Below are 26,457 nucleotides of genomic sequence, written 5' to 3' on the forward strand. Positions count from 1 at the left end.
CGTCATGCCTTTTGGTTTATGTAATGCACCCGCAGTATTTCAGGACTTCGTAAACGATGTGTTCAGGGATTTACTGTTATCCTCTGTAGTGGTGTATCTGGACGACATCCTGATTTTTTCTCCTGATCTGGAGACTCATCGTCAGGATGTCATTCGTGTCCTTTCCCGTTTAAGGGAGCACTCTTTGTTTGCTAAACTCGAAAAATGTGTTTTCGAGCAGTCATCCTTGCCTCTTTTGGGCTACATTATCTCACAAGAGGGTCTGGCTATGGATTCTGCGAAGCTCTCTGCTGTCCTGGAATGGTCCGAACCTCATTCCTTGAATGCGGTGCAACGCTTCTTAGGATTCATAAGTTATTACAGGCAGTTCATACCCCATTTCTCTACTTTGGTGGCCCCTTTGGTGGCCTTGACTAAGAAAGGTGCTAATCCAAAAGTCTGGTCTACTGAGACATCCCAGGCTTTTGAGGCAGTAAAAAGACACTGTTCAACTGCTCCCGTTCTTCAAAGACCCGATGAGAATAAGCCCTTCCTCTTGGAGGTTGATGCCTCTTCAGTGGGTGCTGGTGCGGTCTTGTATCAAAAGAACTGTGCAGGTAGAAAGGCCGTGTTTCTTCTTTGCTAAAACCTTTTCACCGGCAGAGAGAAACTATACCATTGGGGATAGGGAACTGCTCGCCCTGAGATTAGCCTTGGAGGAGTGGCGTCACTTGCTGGAAGGAGCGAAACATCCTTTCCAGGTCTATACAGACCACAAGAATCTGACGTACTTACAAACCGCTCAGCGTCTGAATCCTCGCCAAGCCCGCTGGTCCTTGTTTTTCTCCCGCTTTCACTTCTCCATCAACTATCTGTCTGGGAGTAAGAATAACAAGGCAGACGCTCTGTCTCGCTCTATGGTTTCTACCCAGGAAGAGATTGACGAACCTCGTCTTATCCTTCCCTCCAGGGTTTTTCATACGCTCTCCCCTGTGACGTTAGACCAAATCCCACCGGGCAAGACCTTTGTGCCGCCTGATCGACAAAATGATATACTGTCGTGGGCCCACACCTCAAAGGTGGGTGGGCATTTTGGTATTAGGTGGACACGAGAGTTACTGGAGAGGTGGTATTGGTGGCCACACTTAGCCAGCCACGTCAAGAGATATGTCGGTTCCTGCGACTCGTGTGCTCGCAACCGTCCATTATGGCAGAGACCGGCTGGGCTCTTGCATCCTTTGCCAGTGCCAGATAGACCATGGGAGGTGGTAGGCATGGACTTTGTAGGTGATCTTCCGTGTTCACAGGGACATCGATTTGTGTGGGTCATTACGGACCATTTCTCCCGGATGGTTCATCTCGTACAGTTAGCAATCTTCCAGGGTACTAGCCAAACTATTTCTCAAGCATGTCTTTAGGCTTCACGGGATGCCAGATCGTATCATTTGTGATAGAGGCCCGCAATTTGCTTCCCGTTTCTGGCGAGATCTTTGTAGCCTTCTGCAAATTGAGTTGAATCTCTCTTCGGCATACCATCCGGAGACCAATGGTTTGGTTGAGCGTACCAATCAATCTATGATTATATACCTTCGACACTTTGTTGCTGAGAACCACGATAACTGGTCCTCCCTCCTACCCTGGGCAGAATTTGCCCTTAACAATTCGCTGGCTGAGGCCACTGGGCAGACACCATTCGTACTCAATAATGGGCAACACCCTAGGGTACCGGTACCGTTTCCCGCTGCTGCACCTTCTCCTCTTGTGGCCGACTGGGCAACTAATGCCAGAGAGGTTTGGGATCGGACTCAAGAGTCGATCCAAGCAGCTAAGGACCGTATGAAGACGGTGTCCGATCGGTTTCGTCGCCCGGCTCCTGTCTTTTCTCCAGGGGATTTTGTGTGGCTCTCTGCAAAACACGTGAAACTTAGAGTGAGCTCTGTCAAATTTGCTCCTCGCTTCCTGGGTCCTTATGAGGTTCTTCAACAGGTAAATCCTGTAGTCTACCAATTGAAGTTACCCGTCCATCTTAGGATCCATGACAAATTCCATGTTTCACTGCTAAAGCCGGCTATTTTACCTCACGCTCGTGAAGTGCACTCTCCTGCCTCTGATTCCTCTCGCTCTAGCTATGAGGTACGAGCCATAGTTGGTTCTAAGATGGTTTAGAGGGCGCAGGTTCTTCTTGATAGATTGGGTGGGCTATGGCCCGGAACATCGCACTTGGGAGCCTGAGGAGGCTGTCCATGCTCCCGACTTAGTTGCCGATTACCTGCGTCGCCGGGAGGGGGGCCCTTGAGGGGGAGGTACTGTTACGGTTGCTGTGGCTCTGGAGACTATGTTCGGATTTCTCGCTACTGCACATGTGCAAGCACTGGAGAATAAGTCCTATCTTGGAGCCATTGCACATGTGCGGGTGGCATCATCGCTGACAAAAGGTCACATGTTTCTGACACCTTCTAAGCTGATTGGTCGCTGGTCATGTGCTTGTGACGCTTTGCTCGGTGATAGGCCAGCGTGACGTCATTGCTGTCATTCTGGTAGCGGATTGGCTCTGGTGTCCTCCATCTTGGATGAGGCACAAAGTCTATATAAGACCCTGACGCATGCCGCCTGGCGCTCAGTCCTCTTGGTTCATGCATGAGGGTAGACGCCCTGTGCACGTCCCTCTAGGCATCTTTCTGTCTATGTTAGGTGAGCGCTACCGGCAGAGTAGCGTTCTTATACCTTACAGCTTTGGCTGCAGTCCGTATCCTTACCTCTTAATGGAGCGGACATAGGCAGGTGCCTGAGGCACATGGTCCGGCTGGGCCTTGTGATTCTACTCGTAGGTGGACGTTGCCGCTAGGGTAACGTTCCTTATACTGCGTCTGGCAGTTGTTCGTATCCTCGCACACTAGGGGAGCGAACAGAGGTAGGAGCTTTGTGCTGCTTATGCTGCTGTCCGTCTCTTTGGCACCACTAGAAGAGCGGACCTAGGCAGGTGCCATATCTAATGGTTAGTGTCCTCGCACACTAGTGGAGCGAACGCAGGTAGGAGCTTTGTGCGGCTTATGCTGCTGTCCATCTCCTGGCACCACTAGAGGAACGGACCTAGGTAGGTGCCATTTCCCACTCACTGCTTTTGTCTCTGTGATCTTTAACAGAGACCATTCCACACACCCTCCAAGTAAGGGAGGAATTGCTTTATTTTCTAATTATATTCCTCTGTGAGTTTAACAGAGGTATTGCACTCTGCACTTGTGCTATTAGTTTTTACAGTGGCACACTTATATACCCCTTATCCTCTGCCATAGTCTGCAGCAGAGTCTTTGCACGGTGGACCCTGACTGTCTGATATTCCTTTAGGTTTTATTATCAGACAGCCCCCCGTAAAACAATCTTCTGAAATATGTAAAATGTTGGCTGGCATTTTTTTGTTGACTCGTGCATATCACATTGTAAATTATTTAGAATTCACTGGAACCTGCAAATTTCCTAATATTATACTCCAATTAAGTTGGCCTAAAATTGATTTTGTCACTTTTAGACTAGGACTAGAGTTGAGCGCAGTTCGCGGTTCGAGGTTCTCCAGTTCTAGGCTCGAGTGATTTTTGGGGCTGTTCGAGATCGAACTAGAACTCGAGCTTTTTGCAAAAGCTCGATAGTTCTAGATACGTTCGAGAACGGTTCTAGCAGCAAAAAGCAGGGCTTTTTACAGCTACAATGTGCAGGAGCCATCGCTGGCAGCTTGCCAGAAGCTGGTAACCAAGATAAACATCGGGTATCCAAGCAAAACGCTTTGGTTAGTAACCCGATGTTTATCTTAGTTACGTGCAGGGAGCCCACACTTCCCCGCTCAGCTCACTCCGCCCCCTCCTGCCCGCGGCATGTACACATACATACATACACACACACACACACACACACACACACACACACACACACACACACACACAAACACAAAACCCCCCCCCCCCGCTCGGCTTACCTGCGGTGATGAAGTCCCGCCATCCCGACCTCAGCGCTGTCACTGTCCTCCATGGCCGCCGCTTGTCACATCACCTCTCGCTTCCGACCCGAGACTGACTAGCGGTGACGTCACGGACCTCTCGCGATACTTGAGGGGAAGGCGCCGGTGATTGAACTCAGTGACAGGGGCTGTCAGTGTGCTGGAAATCAGCGCAGGTAATGTACCTCGCTGACAGCAGCACTTGTCATGCCCTGCAGTGACCTGGGCTGACCCATTGATGTTAGCTCAGGTCACTGCATTGCTCTCCCAGCCAATGGGGAACATCCTGCTCTTCATTGACTGGGACAGTGTGGATCGTCATGGCAACCCCTTGGATTACAGCAGACCTGGATTTGTTTTTCATTCTAATAAATTGGTTAAAGAGGGAATGTTTTGGGGAGTGTTTTTTCAAATAAAAATGTGTTTGTCGTCTATTTTTTTTATTACTGACTGGGTTGGTGATGTCGGGTATCTGATAGACGCCTGACCTCACCAACCCCAGGGCTTGATGCCAGGTGACATTACACATCTGGTATTAACCCCATATATTACCCCATTTGCCACCGCACCAGGGCGCGGGATGAGCTGGGGCGGAGCACCAGGATTGGCGCATCTAATGGATGCGCCACTTCTGGGGCGGCTGCGGCCTGCTATTTTTAGGCTGGGGAGATTCCAATAACCATGGACCTCCCTAGTCTGAGAATATCAGGCCCCAGCTGTCTGCTTTACCTTGGCTGGTGATCCAATTTTGGGGGACCCCTACGTGTTTTTTTTTTTTAATTATTTATTTAATTTAAAATAACAGCGTGGGGTGCCCTCAGTTTTGGATTACCAGCTAAGGTGAGGTTGCCAGCTGTGGTCTGCAGGCTGCAGCCGTCTGCTTTACCCTAGCTGGCTACAAAACTAGAGGGAACCCTACGTCATTTTTTTTTCATTTTTTTGGCTAAATACAAAGATAAGCACCCCTTAGTGCCACATGAAAGGTACCAAAGGGTGCTCCACTTTTTCTCCATTTTTTTCTCCACTTTTTCTCCATTTTTTTTCTCCACTTATTCTCCACTTATTCTCCACTTTTTCTCCTCTTATTCTCCACTTTTTCTCCACTTTTTCTCCACTTTTTTCTCCACTTTTTCTCCACTTTTTCTCCACTTTTTCTCCACTTTTTCTCCACTTTTTCTCCACTTTTTCTCCACTTTTTCTCCACTTTTTCTCCACTTTTTCTTCACTTTTTCTTCACTTTTTCTCCACTTTTTCCTCCACTTTTTCTCCTCTTATGCTCCACTTTTTCTCCACTTTTTCTCCTCTTTTTCTCCTCTTTTTCTCCACTTTTTCTCAACTTTTTCTCCACTTTTTCTCCACTTTTTCTCCACTTTTTCCTCCACTTTTTCTCCACTTTTTCTCCACTTTTTCTCCACTTTTTCTCCTCTTATGCTCCACTTTTTCTCCACTTTTTCTCCACTTTTTCTCCACTTTTTCTCCACTTTTTCTCCTCTTCTGCTCCACTTTTTCTCCACTTTTTCTCCACTTTTTCTCCACTTTTTCTCCACTTTTTTCGCCACTTTTTCTCCACTTTTTCTCCTCTTATGCTCCACTTTTTCTCCACTTTTTCTCCACTTTTTCTCCACTTTTTTCTCCACTTTTTTCTCCTCTTAATCTCCACTTTTTCTCCACTTTTTCTCCACTTTTTCTCCACTATTTCTCCACTTTTTCTCCACTTTTTCTCCTCTTATGCTCCACTTTTTCTCCACTTTTTCTCCACTTTTTCTCCTCTTAATCTCCACTTTTTCTCCACTTTTTCTCCACTTTTTTCTCCACTTTTTCTCCACTTTTACTCCTCTTATGCTCCACTTTTTCTCCACTTTTTCTCCTCTTAATCTCCACTTTTTCTCCACTTTTTCTCCACTTTTTCTCCTCTTATGCTCCACTTTTTCTCCTCTTATGCTCCACTTTTTCTCCTCTTAATCTCCACTTTTTCTCCACTTTTTTCTCCACTTTTTCTCCACTTTTTCTCCTCTTATGCTCCACTTTTTCTCCACTTTTTCTCCACTTTTTCTCCACTTTTTTCTCCACTTTTTCTCCTCTTATGCTCCACTTTTTCTCCACTTTTTCTCCTCTTAATCTCCACTTTTTCTCCACTTTTTCTCCTCTTATGCTCCACTTTTTCTCCTCTTATGCTCCACTTTTTCTCCACTTTTTCTCCACTTTTTCTCAACTTTTTTCTCCACTTTTTCTCCACTTTTTCTCCACTTTTTCTCCTCTTATGCTCCACTTTTTCTCCACTTTTTCTCCACTTTTTTCTCCACTTTTTCTCCTCTTATGCTCCACTTTTTCTCCACTTTTTCTCCACTTTTTCTCCACTTTTTTCTCCTCTTATGCTCCACTTTTTCTCCACTTTTTTCTCCACTTTTTTCTCCACTTTTTCTCCACTTTTTCTCCTCTTATGCTCCACTTTTTCTCCACTTTTTCTCCACTTTTTCTCCACTTTTTCTCCTCTTATGCTCCACTTTTTCTCCACTTTTTCTCCTCTTATGCTCCACTTTTTCTCCACTTTTTCTCCACTTTTTCTCCACTTTTTTCTCCACTTTTTCTCCACTTTTTCTCCTCTTATGCTCCACTTTTTCTCCACTTTTTCTCCACTTTTTCTCCACTTTTTTCTCCACTTTTTTCTCCACTTTTTTCTCCACTTTTTCTCCACTTTTTCTCTTCTTATGCTCCACTTTTTTTCCACTTTTTCTCCACTTTTTTTCCACTTTTTCTCCACTTTTTTTCCACTTTTTCTCCACTTTTTTTCCACTTTTCTCCACTTTTTTCTCCACTTTTTCTCCTCTTATGCTCCACTTTTTCTCCACTTTTTCTCCTCTTAATCTCCACTTTTTCTCCACTTTTTCTCCACTTTTTCTCCACTTTTTCTCCACTTTTTCTCCACTTTTTCTCCACTTTTTCTCCACTTTTTCTCCACTTTTTCTCCACTTTTTTCTCCACTTTTTTCTCCACTTTTTCTCCTCTTTTTCTCCACTTTTTCTCCTCTTATGCTCCACTTTTTCTCCACTTTTTCTCCACTTTTTCTCCTCTTATGCTCCACTTTTTCTCCTCTTAATCTCCACTTTTTCTCCACTTTTTCTCCACTTTTTCTCCACTTTTTCTCCGTTCTTTTTCTATGGTCGGTCTACCCATTAGCTCTGCCATGCATACTGTAGCTCTACACCTACTGCACATGTTACTTTGATTGACATCTCTTTCGTACCAGAGCTGTTTAAGTCTACTCTGACCCCATATTTGTCATTACTATATTGTCCTTGTACTGTATTATTACATTTGTATCATGTGTTTCATTTCTTGCTGTGTTGCAATTTTTTTGCTGCATCCCAATTGTACCTCTACATTGTTCGAGTTTGTTATTGTTCTCTCACTCTTATGTGATACTGATTATTGTCATTTTTCATGATTACATGCAGATAAGTCCAATCTGACGAAGGCTCAGGCCGAAACGTCATTTGTAACTTGTTTTGGACAAAAACATATGCTTATGAAAAAAATTTTTTTCTTAATACGGACCAATAAAGAGTGATTTTGCATTACTATCCGTTGTGACTTACTGACTTAGTATGGGAGATTTAGAGTGCCGAGGTTACTCACTAATTTTATCTATTATTACCTCTGAGCACCTATATACCAGTGAGCAGAGCTTCCTCTACAGTAGTTCTCCTGATTAGGCATGCCCTTACCTCATGAGCAGGGCATTGCAGCTTTGGTAGCAACCATTACGACATGGACTCTGCTGCTGTGGACCCGGGGAGAGTGAGTGCAGATTCATTGCACCCACACTCCTCACATGAAGGGTCCGCACTCCTAGAAAATGGGGGATACGTTCCCTGAATGTCTCCCCCCCATATTCTAGACGGTCCAGAGTCGTCGTGGGACCCCTTTATTTTTTTTCTTACAATAAATTGGTGAAAGAGGAAATGTTTTGGGGACTGTTTTTTCAAATAAATTTCTTTTGTCGATTTTTTTTTTTTTGTTAGTACTGACAGTTTATGATGTTGGGTATCTAATAGACGCCATGACATCACAAACTGCTGGGCTTGATCTCAGGTGACTTTACAGCTAGTATCAACCCGATTTATTACCCCGTTTGCCACTGCACCAGGGCACGGGATGAGCTGGGGTGAAGCGCCAGGATTGGCGCATCTAGTGGATGCGCCACGTCTGGGGTGCCTGCGGCCTGCTATTTTTAGGCTGTGAAGGCCCAATAACTATGGACCTTTCCACCCTGAGAATACCAGACCACAGTTGTCCGCTTTACCTTGGCTGGTGATCCAATTTGGGGGGGACCCTACTTTTATTGTGTAATTATTAATATTTATAAAATAATTATAAAAAAGAGCCTGAGGGGACCTCCACATTGGATCCCCAACCACGGTAAAGCTGCCAGCTGTGGTTTTCAGGCTACAGCCGTCTGCTTTACCCTAGCTGGCTATCAAAAATGGGGGGACCCAACGTCATTTTTTTTTTTAACTATTTTTTAAATAGAAAAAATTAATGGGCTTCCCTGTATTTTGATTGCCAACCAAGGTAACGGCAGGCAGATGGGGGTGGCAACCCATAGCTGTCTGCTTTATCTGCGCTGAGAATCAAAAATACCGCGGAGCGCTACGTCATTTTTTTAAAGATTTATTTTTACAGCACTGTGATGTCCAGCAATCAAAATACAGGGAAGCCCATTTTATTTTTAGTTATTTAAATAAATAATTAAAAAAAATATATATGGGCTCCCGCTGCATTTTTTGTATTGCTAGCTAAGGGTAATCCAAGCAGCTACTGGCTGCTAACCCCCACTGCTTGGTGTTACCTTCACTGGCAATGGAAAATCCAGGGAAGCATTTTTTATTTTTTTTGCCAAAAAACTACAAAAAAAGGACGTGAGCTTCGCCATATTTTTGTATGCTAGCCAGGTATAGCAGGCAGGTGCTGGAAGAGTTGGATACAGCGCTAGAATATGGCGCTTCTATGAAAATGCCATTTTCTGAGGCGGCTGCAGACTGCAATTCGCAGCAGTGGGGCCCAGAAAGCTCAGGCCAACCTGTGCTGCGGATTCCAATCCCCAGCTGCCCAGTTGTACCTGGCTGGACACAAAAATGGGGCGAAGCCTACGTCATTTGTTTTCTAATTATTTCATGAAATTCATGAAATAATAAAAAAAGGGCTTCCCTTTATTTTTGGTTCCCAGCCGGGTACAAATAGGCAACTGGGGGTTGGGGGCAGCCGTACCTGCCTGCTGTACCTGGCTAGCATAGAAAAATATGGCGAAGCCCACATAATTTTTTCAGGGGGCAAAAAACTTCTGCATACAGTCCTGGATGGAGTATGCTGAGCCTTGTAGTTCTGCAGCTGCTGTCTATCTGTATGGAGAAGAGCAGACAGCAGCTGCAGAACTACAAGGTTCAGCATACTCCATCCAGGACTGTATGCAGAATTTTTTTGCCCGCCAAAAAAATGACGTGGGCTTCGCCATATTTTTGTATGCTAGCCAGGTACAGCAGGCAGCCACGGGCTGCCTCCAACCCCCAGTTGCCTATTTGTACCCGGCTGGGAACCAAAAATATAGGGAAGCCCGGTTTTTTAAATTATTTCACTTATTTCATGAAATAATTAAAAAACAAATGACGTGGGCTTCGCCCCATTTTTGTGTCCAGCCGGGTACAACTAGGCAGCTGGGGATTGGAATCCGCAGCACAGGTTAGCCCGAGGTTTCTGGGCGCCTCTACTGCGGATTTCAGTCCGCAGCCGTCCCAGAAAATGGCGCTCTCATAGAAGCGCCATCATCTGGTGCTGTATCCAACTCTTCCAACAGCCCTGGAGCCGGGTGGCTTGTTGGGTAATCATGAGTTAATACTGGCTTTGTTTTACTAGCCAGTATTAAGCCAGAGATTCTTAATGTCAGGCACGTTTGACCCGGCCATTAAGAATCTCCAATAAAGGGTTAATAAAAACACCACACAGAGAAAAAATACTTTAATAGAAATAAATACACAGACACATTAGAGACTCCATCTTTATTACCCCCTGTCAGCCCTCCACGATCCTGCTCTTCTGTCTTCTTTCTTTCTAGTGTAGTAGTAGTGACGATTGTAGTGAGGATGAGGTTCACCAGCTCATCACTTGGGGCTGGGGAACCTCCATCCTCACTACAATCCTCACTAGTGTAGTAGTAGTGACGATTGTAGTGAGGATGAGGTGCACCAGCTCATCACTTGGGTCTGGGGAACCTCCATCCTCACTACAATCCTCACTACAATCGTGAACCAGCGTGCAGCCTTCACTCCGTGAGTGATCAGTGCTGGCTGTCAGCGGTAACAGCGGTAACGCTGACAGACGCGTTACCATAGCAACGGTGCTCTCGGAGCCGCGGTTAGCTCCGTTGCTATGGCAACGGTGATCTCCGTTAATGACCGGCTGTGTCAGCCGGTCCCTAACGGAACGGGGTGTCGACCGTGTGCTAGAGCATGTCGCCGGTACACGGCGATACACATATGTGCACCGTGTACCGGAGAGATGCACTCGCAGGTCCTACATGACGTGTCATAGTCATGTGACCAGTCTGTAGCCAATGAGATAATAGCCACGTGACTGGTCACATGGCTATTTTGACGTCACGACAGGTCCTGCATCTCTGCTGGCAGTGCAGGTCACCGGGAGGATTAAGCGATCATCGGATGGAATAGCGGCAGGAGACAGAGTGCAGAAGGGATCGCGGGGACCGGTAAGTGTTATGGCAATGTTTATTAACTGTTTGTGTACATTTATAATGCATTTTTATGTGTTTGTGATTGCCTCCCATTATAGCCTATACGTTCGAGTTCGGTTCGTCGAACGTTCGACGAGCCGAACTCGAACGGGACCCCCGTTCGGCGAACCGGCCTCGAGCCGAACCGGGACCGGTTCGCTCATCTCTAACTAGGACTGAAAATAATTCAAATTTTATATTAAAGGTGTGTTTCAGCTTTCCTTTCATGGCCTTTTACTGACAGTGTCAGTGTGTTCTATGGCACACCCCGAACTAATATCACCCAGACGTCAATTTATTACAAGTTCTAGAAGGAATATCAGAGGAAAAGCTAAAAGCAGAGAAGAGATGTCCCAGAATTTTTATTTTATGAAGACTGAAAGTATTTGCTGAAATAAATGTCAGGAGTTCTAACACGTCCCTTTTTAAAGGAAAACAAATTAGAGAAAAGGCAACAAAAAAGAAAACAGATTGCGAGTAATTTTTCTCTTAGAGGGGGTTTCCAATACAGTAACTTATTTTTGTATGAGCCCAGAATGCCGAATTAAAATAAAAAGCTTCATTGTCTTCAGAGACCACAATGCCAGTGGGGGACACAAAATCTATTGTGTCTTACCTAGAATTTACTATAGGTTTTTTTAGCTTTAATTCCCCATCATTAGCTCATGCACAAGTTTTAAAGTAGGAGAACCTTTTTAATCTCCATTGTTGATTTTTATAAACCTATGTTAAATTATAAGTCAATTGGTGACAGCATGAGCCCGCCCCCACTGTTTTCCAATAATATTAAGTTATACCCCTTGACAATTCTATATTCTCGGATAGCCCAATTGGTGGCAGCGTGAGCCCTCCCCACAGTTTGCCAATAATATTAAGTCATGCTTCTTTACTAAATTCTTTATTCTGGGCCAGCCCAATTGGTGCAGCGTGAGCCCTCCTCTACTTTTTGCCAATAATATTACGCCACGCCCATTGACTAAATTCTATATTCTGGGCCAGCCGAATGGGTGCAGCGTGAGCCTTCCCCTTCTGTTTGCCACTAATATTAAACCACGCCCATTGACTAAATTCTATATTCTGGGTCAGCCCAATTGGTGCAGCGTGAGCCCTCCTCTACTGTTTGCCAATAATATTAAACCATGCCCCTTGACTAAATTCTATATTCTGGGCCAGCCCATTTGGTGACAGCATGAGCCCGCCCCCACTGTTTTCCAATAATATTAAGTTACACCCCTTGACAGTTCAATATTTTCGGATAGCCCAATTGGTAGCAGCATGAACCCTCCCCCACAGTTTGCAAATAATAATAAGCCATGCCCCTTGACTAAATTCTATATTCTGGGCCAGCCCAATTGGTGCAGCGTGAGCCCTCCCCCACTGTTTCCCAATAATATTAAACCACGCCCCTTGACTATATTCTAAATTCTGGGCCAGCCCAGTTGGTGCAGCGTGAGCCCTCCCATACTGTTTGCCAATAATATTAAACCACGCCCACTGACTAAATTCTATATTCTGGGCCAGCCCAATTGGTGCAGCGTGAGCCCTCCCCCACTGTTTCCCAATAATATTAAACCACGCCCCTTGACTATATTCTAAATTCTGGGCCAGCCCAGTTGGTGCAGCGTGAGCCCTCCCATACTGTTTGCCAATAATATTAATCCACGCCCACTGACTACATTTTATATTCTGGGCCAGCCTAATTGGTGCAGCATGAGCCCTCCCATACTGTTTGCCAATTATATTAAGCTATGCCCCTTCACTAAATTCTACATTCTGGGCCAGCCCAAACTATTAAGATATGAAAAGGCAATTAATCTCTGTTCACGGTGTAGAATTTATACAAGATGGCTGTAGAATCTAGCTAACATTTGGGCAACTTTGTCTCTTGTTTACGTTTATTTATTGTTATGATGGTGTTTCTTTAAGATCTTTGTTGTGAACTTTATATATAGACGTGGCATGTTAATTATGGTAACAGTTTACAAATGTTGGGAAATCACACATTTATATTAAATATTTTAGTTGAGGAACAGGAAGCAGAAGTTGGTAAAAAAAAATGGTCAAGTCTATTTTAAGAAGGTGTTATCAGTTGTTTTCGATGACTTTACGTGTAACAGGATGTTCCTTTACCATCAACTCATTTGAGTAATTAAACTAAAGTTTATAAGTTGCAGTAAATAAAAAAAAAAGGGTTTTTTTTAACTTTCTTTAAAATGATCAGGTGTGACAAGTTGACAATGGGGTTTGTTTAGTAACTTTTTTGGCATTCTTGCTTTTTTATATATATATACTTTTTGTTTTGACACTTTTGTTTCTTTCCTCCCTTTTTTCTAAGAGTTATATATATATACATATATATATATATATATATATATATATATATATATATATATATACAGTACAGACCAAACGTTTGGACACACCTCCTCATTCAAAAGAGTTTTCTTTATTTTCATGACTCTAAAAATTGTAGATTCACATTGAAGGCATCAAAACTATGAATTAAAACATGTGGAATGAAATACTTAACATAAAAGTGTGAAACAACTGAAAATATGTCTTATATTCTAGGTTCTTCACAGTAGCCACCTTTTGCTTTGATTACTGCTTTGCACACTCTTGGCATTCTCTTGATGAGCTTCAAGAGGTAGTCACCAGAAATGGTCTTCCAACAGTCTTGAAGGAGTTCCCAGAGATGCTTAGCACTTGTTGGCTCTTTTGCCTTCACTCTGTGGTCCAGCTCACCCCAAACCATCTCGATTGGGTTCAGGTCTGGTGACTGTGGAGACCAGGTCATCTTGCGTAGCACCCCATCACTCTCCCTCTTAGTCAAATAGCCCTTACACAGCCTGGAGGTGTGTTTGGGGTCAATGTCCTGTTGAAAAATAAATCATGGTCCAGCTAAACGCAAACCGGATGGAATAGCACACCGCTGTAAGATGCTGTGGTAGCCATGCTGGTTCTGTATGCCTTCAATTTTGAATAAACCCCCAACAGTGTCAGCAGCAAAGCACCCCCACACCATCACACCTCCTCCTCCATGCTTCACGGTGGGAACCAGCCATGTAGAGTCCATCCATTCACCTTTTCTACAAAGACACGGTGGTTGGATCCAAAGATCTCAAATTTGGACTCATCAGACCAAAGCACAGATTTCCACTGGTCTAATGTCCATTCCTTGTGTTCTTTAGCCCAAACAAGTCTCTTCTGCTTGTGGCCTGTCCTTAGCAGTGGTTTCCTAGCAGCCATTTTACCATGAAGGCCTGCTGCACAAAGTCTCCTAACACTAGAAGTCCCAGAGAGGGGTCATATAACATTTCTACTATTGTAACCCTATGGAGCTCAAAATTCCTGGTTCTTCTAGTGTTAATAGCTGTTCTAGAGATGAGAAGGTGTGTCCAAACTTTTGGTCTGTACTGTATATATAACATCATCATCAAAATAGTTGTATAAGGCTTGTTTTTGGACTATTTTTTAGTTCTCAATAGAACCAATCCCTTTACCCTATAATGTACAGACACATAGGAATTAAATTCCCAGTGGCTGGAAAGGTAAAAATAAAAATGCCATTTGATCATTATTTTTCGAGTTTTTCACTTTATCGAAATTCATTGAGAGGCTTTTTAAAAAAATCAAAATATATCTGCATCATCATTTTTTGAGATGTGTAACTTTTATTTTTCAATTGAAAGACCTTAAAGCTTTTATTGATACTATTTTTAAATATTTTTGGTGTTTTCATAATATTTTTTTATTGCAGTTTTATGGAGGGTTGATGTCCAGAAAAACATTAATTCATTTTTTTCTCTTTATGACATGTGCCATGTGGGTTAAATGGAACGTGTCAGCAGTTTTTAGACCTCAAAGTCATGACATCATGGTAAAGTATCTTAAATGGTGATTACTCTATACCGTTATTATTGGTCTGTGTCTATGTGGTCTCGTAATCCATCGCAAATTGTTTTGTCAATCAGTTTCCAAGTGCAGGGCTTAAAGATCTATGGCTTCTCCAGTGTCATTCTACTCCCAGTTATTGATAGGTCTGTGACCTTCTCCCCTCACCAACATGTTTAAGTGCCGCCATTTCTGAGGAGTGCACATGCGTTTTGAGGGCATGGGCAATCAATTTGCAAATGTTTTCCCCCAAGTATTGGTAACCACTGACTGAGACCTTTGGCAGCGATCAGGCCACAGAGACCAGCCGTCCTCATTCCTAAGCGTGGTGCTAGTGCAGTTGGTTAGTCTTGCTCAATCAACATCATCAGGACATTACTATGTATGCACTACCCCAGGAATGACGGCACCTGTATGAGATGTCTGGTAGGAGAATGTCACAAAAAAGTGATTTGTCATTCATTGGCAGGAGGCCAATGCTGGGAGGAGAAAGGGGCAGGAAAGCTGTAAGTGCAGCCAAGCCATTGACAGCAGGGACGTAACTATAGTAGATGAGCAGGGGTTGCAGTTACACTAAATACCTGTAATTTCGGAAATCCCCAAAGGTCTCAATAACAAGACTATTCATATCAAACACCAGTGATAGGTTGGAGTCTTGTTGCAAATTTTCAATGGAAACCTAAGAGCATCAAGTTGTCCCTTATTTAGCATAGGAGAATATAGGGATGTTTTGATGGTCGAGAAGCGGCGAGCGTCCAGGGGAGGATCCTCTAGGCTTGGGGTCTCAAACTCAGGCTGCGTGTATAGGCCACACAGAGGAAAAAAAATAATTTGGGGGGCCGCATTCTTTGCAGGACAAAGTGACATTTTTATTGGTACCATATATAATATTTTTTTTTTTTTTACACACCTTTGGATCACTGATTTTGAACATTTTCACTTGTTTATTATAGCAAACGTACACATTCTTTGTTTAAATATAAAAAAAAATATTATTTTTTTTACATTGTATTCCTTTTTTTGTAACTAACAGTCTTACAATTAGCACTATATAGAAATTTTGACCAACATCTTTTAGTAATGTTCCCCATCTTGTTGTAACATGCCCATCCTTGTCACCTTGTAGTATTGTGCCCCATCCTAGTCCCCATCCCACAGTAATGTGCTCATCCTTGTCCCCATCCTAAAGTAATGTTCCCCATCCTTGTCCCCATCTTGTAGTAACGTGCCTCATCCTTGTCCCCATGTTATAGTAATGTGCCCATCCTTATCCCCATCCTATTGTAATGTCCCCAGTCTTGTCCCCATCGTATCGTAATGTGCCCATCCTGTACTAATGTGTTCATCCTTGTCCCCAATCTATAGTAATGTCCCCAATCTATAGTAATGTGTCCATCCTTGTCCCCCATCTTATAGTAATGATCCCCATCCTTGTCCCCAATCTATAGTAATGTTCCCCATCCTTGTCCCCATGTAGCAATGTCCCCATCCTATAGTACTGTCCCATCCTACAGTAATGTCCCCATTCTATAGTAATGTGCCAATCCTATAGTAATGTGCCAACCTTGTCCCCATCCTATAGTAATGTCCCCAGCATTATCCCTATTCTATAGTAATGTTTCCCATCCTTGGCCCCTTGTAGTAATGTGCCTATCCTGTAGTACTGTGCCCATCCTAGTCCCCATCCCATAGTAATGTGCTTACCTTGTCCCCATCCTATAGTAATGTCCCCAGCCTTGTCCCCATCCTATAGTAATGTCCCCAGCCTTGTCCCCATTCTATAGTAATAATGTCCCCATCCAATAGTATTGTGCCCATCCTTGTAATGTCCCAATCCTATAGTAATGTCCTCAGCCTTATCCCCATCCCATAGTAATGTGCCCACCTTATCCCCATCCTGTAGTAATGGGGGTGAGCAGTGGCTATAATTTACCGATCGCTCCCCTCACCTTCCACAGACTCTGGAGTGAAGCTGAGGGGGGGTCTCCGGCCCCAGATCCACAGTAATTGGACAGATCGGTCACAAGGCCGGTCTCTCCAATCAGAGCTGGGGGCGGGTGAAACTGAAGTCACCCAGCTCTAGCCAATGATCGGTGCTACAGCTGCACTGACCATGGCTGGATTTCAATGTTTTAGCCATTTTCAATGGCTGAAACATTACAGTGGCTGTGATTGGCTGACGAATGCCGCTCAGCCAATCACAGCCTCCGTAAGTCCGAGGAGGAGACACCACCCCTCCTGAGGTCAGGCAGAGGTCCCCTCCTCCCCGAATCAAAGGTATTTGCAAAGCGATCGCAGCCACTTGGGCTGCGATTTCGCCATGAAGTACTGGGTATGTCATGGGTCCTTAAGTACCAGGGAGCCATGACATACCCAGTACGTCATAGATCGGTTAATGTGCTGTCCTTCACATACATATACACAAAAAAAACCCCCACCATTCTTCTTACCTGTCACGCGTTCCCTCGGCTGCCTCATCCCTGCTTCGTGCGTTTCCCAGGCCCGTGCCACTGTTCACTATCGTGGCCGGTGCAGGGGCCGCAGCCACTGTCAGTGATTTATGTCAGATGATTGTGTTGCCGACTCGAGAGCGCAGCGCCAGCAAAACATTCATCTGACATAAAGCGCAGACAGTGGCTGCAGCCCCTGCACCGGCCGCGATAGTGAACATGGGCACGGGCCTGGGGGCCGCACGAAGCAGCTTGAGGGGCCGCGTGTTTGAGACCCCTGCTCTAGGCTGTACACCGGACCCTGCCCCCTGCGTCCTTCCTCAGCCACTCTGCCACCCTGGTGAGTATGGCTTTCACTGAATTACATTTTAAAATATGTGGCATTCATGGCTCTCTCAGCCAAAAAGGTTCCCGACCCCTGCCCTAAGGGGACTAGAAAATTCAATAAAAAGTGAAAAAAAGCTTTTAAAAATATGAAAAAAATAAAAACACAAGTTCATATCACCCCACCCTTGAAAACAAACAAACAATAAAAGAATACAAAATACATATATTTGGTATCACTTCATTCAGAAATGTCCTATCAAAATATAAAATAAATTAATCAGTGTAACGTAAAAAAGCAAAACGCCAGAATTATTGTTTTTGGCCTCCGCAACATTGCAATAAAATGTAACAAGACTAGAGATGAGCAATCCCTGCCAAGGATCAGATCGGTTAAGGATCGCCAATCCCACCTGAGATCGTGATCGGATCGACAATCCTAGCTGATCCAATTGTTGATCCTAGCCACATCCTTTTAATTCAATGGGAGACAAAAGTGATGTGTTGTAAAATGGTGTAGGGGCGGCTGTGAAAGACATAAAATAAAAAAGGGTTAAAGCAGTGCATATCTACCAAATCCCCGCAGCTGCAGTGCTACTTCCGGGTCCAAGAAATATCACTAATGCATATTCATTGTATTCCCCTTCAACTGGCATCTCTGATTAGCTATCGTTTGACCACGCCCCCACCCTCTGAGACAGTGTCTGTAATTGGTTGGAATCACACACGCTGTCTGTGTACTTATACTGGTGATAAATAAATGAAACAATTGGTGTAGTGTCCCCTCTGTATTGATACCAGCATAGATAAATCAGCGGCGGAAGGTGAAGCAGTGAATATGCCTTAGTGATAATTGTTGGACCTGGCAGTAGTGCTGCAGCCGCCAGGACGCGGTAAGCATTAACTCCTTTATCCCTTTGGCTGCCTTTTTTTTTTTTACAGTAACCAATCATAGCCATGCCAATGTATGACATGGCTATGATGGGCAGGGAGAGTATGCCTTTTGCCATCCTACCATTTACCAATCCTTGGCAAGATCACCGACTTTTGCGGTAAATGCTTGGATGTCCGATCCCGATCTAATCCGGCCAAAGATCATATGATTCTAACATTTTCTGATCTTTGCCGATCAAGAATCTCTAAATAAGAGGAGATCAAAACATCACGTCTACACAAAAATGGAAGTTGTAAAAATATTAGCATAGGGCCCAATAAATAAGCCCCAGATCACACATCCCCAGAACCTGAAAAATGAAAACATTACAGTTCTTGGAAAATGGCACCAAAAGCGAATTTTATTTTTACAAACTTTTGAATTTTTTTTCCACTACTTAAATTAAAATAAATATACTGTAACTATTGGTGATCAATAGAATGCAATGAATACAAACAAGATATATCGGTGAAGAAATGTTGTTTTTTGCCTAATCAGTGTAATAAATGTTTGGTCCTCATCTGGGTCGCAACTTGATGTCACCTCTAGAATGCAGAATGTTTTTTAAAAAAACTATTTGTGAATTACATATTTTTTTAATTAACAAAAATGCATGTTATTATCATGCAATTTTTTTTCCTTCATGTAATATTCTTGGATTTCACTTCCTAGGTTGTTTTTTGAGTGTAGTAAGATGATTTTTATTTAGCTCGGCATAGAAAATTTCATTCTGGAAAAAAATTGAAAGATATAAATTAGCAATCTGGTATTATTTCTTTCTGTACACAATAAAACATTTTTCCTTGCCTTAGTGCACCCTACTGACGCTGAGCTTATGTGAATGCTTATGTCTAGATAGTACATCTAGATTTAAAGGGAACCTGTCACCAGTTTTGGGGCCTATAAGCTGCGGCCACCACCACACCACTGGGCTCTTATATACAGCATTCTAATATGCTGTAAATAAGAGCGCAGGCCGCTGTGTAGAACATAAAAATCACTTTATAATACTCACCTAAACGGTCGCTGCGGTGGAGTTGGGTCATATGGGTGTCTCCATTTTTCTAGTGCCGGCGCCTCCTCTTTCGGCCATCTTTGTCGTCCTTCTTCTGAAGCCGGGGTGCATGACGTGTCCTACGTCATCCACACTTGCCGACATTGAGGTCCTGCGCAGGCGCACTTTAATCTGCCCTGAGCAGGGCAGATCAGAGTATTGTAGTGCGCCTGCGCACAACCAGCGAGTGTGTATCACGTAGGACATGTCCTGCACACAGGCTTCAGAAGGAGGACGATGATGGCTGAAAGAGGAGGCACTGGCACCTGAGAAAGGGGACACCCATATGACCCAACTCCACCACAGTGACTGTTTTAGGTAAGTAATATAAACTGCTTTATATGTTCTACACAGTGGCCTTCGCTCTTATATACAGCATGTTAGAATACTGTTTATAAGAGCCTGGTGGTGGTGGTGGCCACACCTTATAGGCCTCAAATCTGCTGACAGGTTCCCTTTAAACATTTTAAAATCACAGCCATAACTATTGCTAAATATTTTATTTTGTCCTCATCGAAATTGTTTTAGGCTATGGGCGCACTAGGCATTTTTACCCGCGGATTTACCCGCGGTTTTGCTTCGGAAATTTCTTGAGAAATGTTTGAAATCTTTCTGCAGACATTTCCCAGCAAAACCTATGGGAAAAAAAATAGCTGTGCGCACGCTGCGTTTTTTTCTCAAGAAAATTCTTTGTGAAGATTTTCTTGAGAAAATTTCTTGAGAAAATGAGCATGTCACTTCTTTTCCGCAGGTACCTGCAGTATACCCCCGGTATTTCACTCCATTCACTGTAATGTAATCGCAAAATTCCGGGGGTATACCGCAGGTAGCAAATGATGTGCGGTATATCCCCGGTATAGCCGCGATTTACCTGCGGTAATGCTCATCGCTGCCTGCGGTTTTGCAGGAAGTGATGTCATTATGACAGAAGACAAATCGGAGCAGAGTAAACACAGACGTCACACTCCCTGGACGCCGCACAGAAGCATTTCCGTGTGACCTCCAGGTGCCCGTGCAGTCTGTGTCCCGCTCCGTCCCCGCAGCTGCCTGCACAGCAGTGTCAGTGTCTGCCCGCAGTATCAGCAGCTTGTCACCCTGCAGCGCAGGCAGACACTGACACCCTGCAGTGCGTGCAGCCGCGGGGATGACGGGCGCTGCTGCCAGGAGGTGAGATGAGACCATTACCTGATGTGACGATCTCCTGCCTCCTGACGTCACCGCTGTCACTGCCGTCTATTAGTGATGTGTCGGTCGCGAACGATCCGACACAAAGATCCGGCTCCCTGCTGTGAATGACAGGAGCCGGATCACTAGTGTGAGCCAATAAAATCTCAAAACGGCTCTTTTCGCCGCCAGGGCTCCACCCACCCACGGCTAAGCTCCGCATACTCAGCAATCTAATTGGTCGCTTGTAAGTGGGCGGGGTTTTGCCATGGGTGGGCGGGGCTTTGCGGGCGTTACAATAATTCTAAATATGTGTTCACCTGAGATGAACACATATTTAATAAGGAGCCGAGAATGATCTGAATGATCCAGCTCTTTTTGGTGAGCGGAGCCATGGGAGCCGGATCACCAAAAAGAGCCGGACTGCCCATCACTACCCGAGACTGTCACTGGCGGTGACATCATGGGCTCTCGCGATACTGCTGAGAATGTGGCGGGCATAGAAGGCAGTGACAGCACTGATGGCAGGACTGCAGGAGATCATCACTAGAGTTAAGCGCGGTTCGAGGTTCTCCAGTTCGCGGCTCGAGTGATTTTGGGGGCTGTTCTAGATAGAACTAGAACTCGAGCTTTTTGCTAAAGCTCGATAGTTCTAGATACGTTCGAGAATGGTTCTAGCAGCAAAAAGACCAGCTAATTACTAGCTGGCTTTCCGCTGTAATAGTGTAAGTCACTCTGTGACTCACACTATTATGAAATTTCAGTAATAGTGTGCGGGAACAGCACATTCAGATCACTGCTGTATGGATAATGGCGATCGCCATTTTTTTTTTTTTTTCTCCTTGTCTTCCTTCCCTAAGCGCGCGGGCGGGCCAGCATGTCAGCCAATCCCAGACACACACACAGCTAAGTGGACTTTTAGCCAGAGAAGCAACGGCATGTGTGATAGGATGTCCATGTCACATGTCCCTGCATTATAAAAACGAGTATCTGCCCGTCCGGACGCCATTATCTCTTCTGCGTCCTTGGTGTCAGTCACCGCTGGCGCAGCGCCTATTTCCGATACTGCTGTGAACGCTCTATACACAGCGCTGTACAGAATAGGGATAGAAGTTTCTATCAGTCCTTTTAAGGGCTAATACCAGCAGGGTCAGAGCCATAGGTGACAGGTCCGTGAAAACAGAGTTTAACAGCTACACAAGATGACAGCGTCTGTGTAGCTAAGGTCAGGGATTTCCTCGCTGCATTTCCCCATTACGAGGGATAGAAAGGGAGGCTTCCTTTCCTCTACCCAGAGACCCACAACCCTGCCACTGTACCCTCCTGCCCTTTGCACACTCAAACTCATTGTTACTAAGCCATTATACTAGCAAACACTGAGTGAACTTAGTGGCATCCTAAACGTGGCTGTTGGACTTCTGTATTGTCCCACTAGTGCAAAGATATTTGCAGCAAGTCTGCCTGCATTGCACACTAAAACTCATTGTTACTAAGCCATTATACTTGCAAACACTGCTGCCTGTTTAAGGGCCATAGTTGCATTGTCAGGGATAATTATTGTTGTTTATTCTGCTGTTAATAAAGCTAGACCACCGCTGAAATCTACACCACCTCTCAATTTTTACTACCACATTTTAAGTGCACAATCTTGTCGTTATCAAAATGAGTGGCAAAATGACAGATGCTGGTGGAAAGGGGAAGAGGCGTGTTGGAAAAGGAAAAAAAGGTTTTGTCCGTGGGGAAGGTGGCAAAGCTCCATTAACATCTGCTGAAGATAGACCATCTACCAGCAAAAGTAAGATGTCTACTACTTACCGTGGACAATCCGATGTGCTCCCTTTTTTATGGACACGAACAACTGGAACAAAGGTAGATGATGGCCAAAAAAGGAAAATGCTTGAATGGATCTCAAGTGGTCCAACAAGTGCCCTCTCAGCCACCTCAACTACCGCATCCAAAAAACACCAGTCCTCTGAGTTGTCATCCCAATCAAACTTGCTTTCTCCCAGCTCTGAAGTCTCCATCCGCCCTGCACAGTATGGTGGAACTGAGATGGCTGAGTCTGCAGAGCTGTTCAGTCACACTATAGCCTGGGAATCAGAGGTCTGCTCCCAAGCTACAGTGAGTACAGACCAGGAAATGGTCTGCAGTGATGCCCAGAACCTTTGTGACTCTGATTCAGGCCGTGAGGACCAAGTTTCTGAGCATAATGTTGACCCTTTTTCACAAACTGTAACACCTGTTGTTATAGACAATGAGGAACATACTGATGACGATGAGACGCAGATACCAGATTGGGGTGACAACTTAAATATTCAGTCAGGGCAAGAAGAGGCTCGGTCTGAGGGTGAGGGGAGTGCAAACACAACAATTGATGAGGAAGTTCTAGATCCCACCTACTGTCAACCCACAGTCAGGCCCTCGAGGAGGTCAACAGAGACGGTGGAGGAGGATGCAACTGACGACGAAGTTACCTTGCGCCTTCCTGGACAGAGTCAGAGCACTGGTAGCATGTCTACAACTGCATCCTCAGCCACCACTGTGCCTCTGAGCACTAGTCGGGGTGGATCAGCAGGTCGCATGCCCTCTAAGCCTTGCCTAGCCTGGTCCTTTTTTGACATAGCAAAAGATCGCCCAAATTATGTGATCTGTAAAATTTGTCATGATTCTGTTAGTAGAGGGCAAATCCTTAGCAGTTTGACAACTTCTTCCATGAATCGTCACATGAATAAATATCATATGTCCCAGTGGGAAGCTCACCGTGCTGCAATGCGGCCTAGCGGAGCGAACCATCCACCGCCTGCCCCTTCTAGTGCATCCGCGCGCTCTTCATCTTCTAGGACTGTGGGGACAGCTGTCACACCTGGTTTTCCATGCACAACTTCCACCACTGTAACCGCAACAGGCAGTTTGCTTGGTAGGTCGTCAGTTGGTTTGGAAGGGGAAACAAGTGCGGGTGTACAGCTCTCTCACACATTGATAGCACCAACGATGGATGAAGGCGACATCATGTCTACGCCTGCACTTTCCTCACAAAGCTGCATTTTTCCAGGGACACCCTACTCAACACCGTCTACACACAGCAGCCAGATCTCTGTCCCTCAGATGTGGACAAATACAAGGCAATTTCCTGCGACCCATGACAAAGCTAAGAGGTTGACTTTATCCCTCTGTAAGCTCTTGGCTACCGAAATGCTGCCTTTCCGCCTGGTGGACACACAGGATTTTAGAGACCTTATGTCTGTCGCTGTGCCCCAGTACCAGATGCCCAGTCGCCACTACTTCTCTAAGAAAGGTGTGCCCGTGCTACACCAGCATGTCGCACACAACATCACCGCTTCCTTGAGAAACTCTGTGTGTGAACGGGTGCATTTTACCACCGATACTTGGACCAGTAAGCATGGACAGGGACGTTACATGTCTCTGACTGGGCACTGGGTATCTATGGTGATAGATGGTGAAGGGTCTGCTGCACAAGTCTTGCCGTCCCCACGACTTGTGTGTCAATCCTCTGTCTGTCCAAGTTCCGCCACTGCTTCTGCCTCCTCCACCTCATCTGGGTCCTCCACCTCCGCCCCAGGCCTGCCTGGTCAGGCCACCAGCGTTCGCACTGCGCAGAAGGAATCACGCACCCCTCATTACTATGCTGGCAGCAGAGCGCAACGGCATCAGGCGGTCTTTAGCTTGACATGTCTTGGGAATAGGAGTCACACAGCTGAGGAGTTGTGGTCAGCTCTGCGGTCCGAGTTTAATAAATGGTTGTCTCCACTCAACCTGCAGCCTGGTAAGGCCGTGTGCGACAATGCTGCAAACCTGGGTGCGGCCCTTCACCTGGGCAAGGTGACACATGTGCCTTGTATGGCTCACGTGTTGAACCTTGTTGTCCAGCAATTTTTAACACATTATCCCGGCCTAGATGGCCTTCTGACCAGGGCACGATAACTGTCTGCTCACTTCCGCCGTTCAACCGCCGCAGCTGAGCGACTTGAATCGCTCCAGAAGTCTTTCGGCCTGCCGGTTCATCGCCTGAAATGCGATGTGCCGACACGCGTGAATTCGACTCTCCATATGTTACAGCGACTGTGGCAGCACCGCCGAGCCCTGGTGCAATACGTCATGACGTATAGCCTGGGCCAACGAGATGCAGAGGTGGGGCAGATCACCCTGATGGAGTGGTCTCAGATCAAGGACCTATGCACCCTTCTGCACAGTTTCGACATGGCGACGAATATGTTTAGCGCTGACAATGCCATTATCAGCATGACAATTCCAGTCATTTACATGCTAGAGCACACGCTAAACACTATTCGGAGTCAGGGGGTGGGACAACAGGAAGGGGAGGAACTACAGGAGGATTCATATGCGCAAGACACAACAACATCACCAAGGTCCAGACGTTCATCATCACCAACGCGGCAGGCATGGGACCGTGGGGGACAGGGATCAACAAGAGCGCATGGTAGCAGGCGAAATGTTGAGGAAGGTGCAGGAGAACATGAAGAAATGGAGGACGAACTGTCCATGGACATGGAAGACTCAGCGGATGAGGGAGACCTTGGTCAAATTTCAGTTGAAAGAGGTTGGGGGGAGATGTCAGAGGAAGAAAGAACGGAGAGCACCTCTATGCCACAAACACAGCGTGGACTTGGTCCGCATGGCTGCGCAAGACACATGAGTGCCTTCTTGCTGCACTACCTCCAACATGACCCTCGTATTGTCAAAATTAGAAGTGATGATGACTACTGGATTGCCACACTATTAGATCCCCGGTACAAGTCCAAATTTTGTGACATAATTCCAGCCATAGAAAGGGACGCACGTATGCAGGAGTATCAGCAGAAGCTGTTACTCGATCTTAGCTCGGCTTTTCCACCAAACAACCGTGCAGGTGCAGGGAGTGATTCTCCCAGTTGTAACTTGCCAAACATGGGACGGTCTCATCATCTTCAACAGTCTACCCGTACCAGTAGGACCGTATCTGGTGCTGGTAACAGCAATTTTATGGAATCTTTTCATAATTTTTTTAGACCCTCCTTTGCAAGGCCACCAGAGACAACAAGTCTGACACATAGTCAACGGCTGGAGAGGATGATACAGGAGTATCTCCAAATGAACATCGATGCCATGACTTTGCAAATGGAGCCTTGCTCATTTTGGGCTTCAAATCTAGAAAAATGGCCAGAGCTATCCAGTTACGCCTTGGAGATTTTGTCGTGTCCAGCTGCCAGCGTTGTCTCTGAACGTGTCTTCAGTGCTGCTGGGTGTGTGCTGACAGATAAGCGCACGCGTCTGTCCAGTGACAATGTGGACAGACTAACGTTCATCAAAATGAACAAGTCATGGATCCAGAAGGAATTTACTACCCCTGTGTCATCCTGGGGAGAGTAAATGCTTGTGGATTTGGAATGTGCTTGATGCAAATCAAAACATCCTGTTTGCAACTAGGGCACAAGTGCTGCCACTGAAGGGGTGGGTGTGTGTGGGGCCCAATTTTTGGAAAAAAGGGAGACTCCGCTTGGAGTAACCCTTGCTTGCTGTGTTTTTTAAAAGGAGCCAAGATGAACAGAGCTGGGATCAGGAAAGACTTTGCTACCTACCCCGGTGTCATCCTGGGGACGGTTAATTATGGCGTATTTTTGAATGTGCTTGATGCAAATCTAGCTGTGAAGTGTACAACTGGGACACAACTGCTGCCACTGAAGGGGTGGGTGTGTGTGGGGCCCAATTTTTGGAAAAAAGGGAGACTCCGCTTGGAGTAACCCTTGCTTGCTGTGTTTTTTAAAAGGAGCCAAGATGAACAGAGCTGGGATCAGGAAAGACTTTGCTACCTACCCCGGTGTCATCCTGGGGACGGTTAATTATGGCGTATTTTTGAATGTGCTTGAT

This window comes from Anomaloglossus baeobatrachus, chromosome 12, assembly GCF_048569485.1.
Source record: "Anomaloglossus baeobatrachus isolate aAnoBae1 chromosome 12, aAnoBae1.hap1, whole genome shotgun sequence".
NCBI lineage: Eukaryota > Metazoa > Chordata > Amphibia > Anura > Aromobatidae > Anomaloglossus > Anomaloglossus baeobatrachus.